The 1,676-nt window shown below is 48.3% G+C and overlaps 1 long non-coding RNA gene across 1 annotated transcript; it reads right to left on the bottom strand.

Moving 5' to 3' along the window:
- Positions 1 to 377: 377 nt before the first annotated feature.
- Positions 378 to 1,414, bottom strand: LOC141041817 (uncharacterized). The gene is made up of 3 exons (XR_012203536.1): positions 1,333 to 1,414; positions 870 to 939; positions 378 to 779 (listed from the first exon to the last, which is right to left on the bottom strand). It is a non-coding gene; the product is annotated as an uncharacterized lncRNA (long non-coding RNA).
- Between the last annotated feature and the right edge of the window lie 262 nt (positions 1,415 to 1,676).

Raw genomic sequence — 1,676 nt, 5'->3', positions numbered from 1 at the left:
CGCTCCCAGCTCCATATGGAAAGTGCGAGCAGACAACCACCAATACCTCCAGTGTGCCTACAACAGGCTTCGTCCAACTGCACATAAAAGAGAACATGGTCAAATTTTCCGCAAGAGCGCATTGATAATGTATCAATGAAGTGAAAAGGAAACAACTTCATACCCGTCGATACAAGTAAGCCAGTGTCGCCGAACCCCAACTCCATTTGCTATCGAAGACGGTCAACGCCTGGAGCCACATCCACGGAGCATTCTTGCCTGTGCCATCAGCAAACATAGTCTTGGATATCACGTACCACATGTAGACACGAGCATATGTCTTCACCGTGTCCTCATTAGCATCCTCAGGGCAAGTACTGAAGTTCGACGTAATCCACGTGAAAGGAGCACCGGCTGCGACTCTTTCCTTCTTCTTGTCTTCTGCTTCTGGATCCCGAGGCTCCGGAGGAACCATACCGATAAGGGCATGCATCTGCGCGCGCCACCCATCAGAATAGGTGTTCATACATAAAGGATTTCCATAGATAGGAAGACCGGTGATCATAGCAATATCCTGGAGCGTCACGGTCATCTCCCCGGTCCGAAGATGGGTGTGTCTCCAGCCTCCAATGATCAATAAGCGCGGTGAGTGCTGCAACATTGTTGGGTGGCGTCGACCGGCTGACCAACTGAATGAAAGGGAGAAGTCCTGCCTCCCTTACATACGGTGTGTACCGCTCATCATAGCACATCCATCCAAGGGTGACCCCGTGAGACCGAAGCTTCAGAGGTGCAAGCTCCTACAAACAAACAAATCATAACATTACATATGGGGCATTTGTGTTTGAAAAAAATACGAAATTCATAACACCGGCCACTTTCAGTATTACCCGCTGCTCCACCGACATAGCGTACAACCGGTGTTGTTTGTCCCAATGATCATCGAGAAGCCAAACCATCCTAACAATTTCAACAAAGCATTCTTGTCAACACGATTATCTTTTCAATTCAAAAAAACTAAAGTAGGCCTACTAGATGCAACCATATCAATCTATGTATCCAACCATATCAAATCAAACAAAACTAATAAACTAGGGTTCCACAAATAACTAGGCCTACTTCATACAAATAACTTTTCCATAAACTAGGCCTACTTCATACAAATAACTTCATACAAATAACTTTTCCATAAACTAAACTAGGGTTCCACAAATCAAACAAACAAGGGTTGTAATACATGCAAAGTTATAATACATGCAAGATTCAAATCTAATCAAATCAAACAAGGATTCCCCAAATCTTCAAAATATCATATTTTCTATGGATAGAAAGAAGGGGATCGGAGGAGAGTACCTTCTAGGATGGATTGGTGAAGAAATGCACGGACCAAATCGTCGGATCTGAAGGATTTGGGAGAGGGGATTGAGAGGGGGAGTGGAGAGGGCCGCCGCCCTGTTCTGTTCTGTAACTGGCAATGGGGTGGGTGGGGGAGGAGAGGGCTGGCGCGGCTGGATCTAACTCACAGTGCAGCGCCCGACGGCTAGGCGCTGCACTTTACATGTGTGGCGCCTAGCTCGGAGGCGCTGCACTGCTGGGTGCGGGCCCAGGGGCTGCCACGGTGGACAGGAGTGCAACGCCGCCGCGCTAGGCGCTGCACAGTAGGGTGTGGCGCCAGCGTGGCGGGCGCTACACAAAAG

Source organism: Aegilops tauschii, chromosome 1, assembly GCF_002575655.3.
Source record: "Aegilops tauschii subsp. strangulata cultivar AL8/78 chromosome 1, Aet v6.0, whole genome shotgun sequence".
NCBI lineage: Eukaryota > Viridiplantae > Streptophyta > Magnoliopsida > Poales > Poaceae > Aegilops > Aegilops tauschii.
Note: the sequence above shows the minus strand (reverse complement) of the source record. Positions and strands in the feature narration are given on the sequence as shown.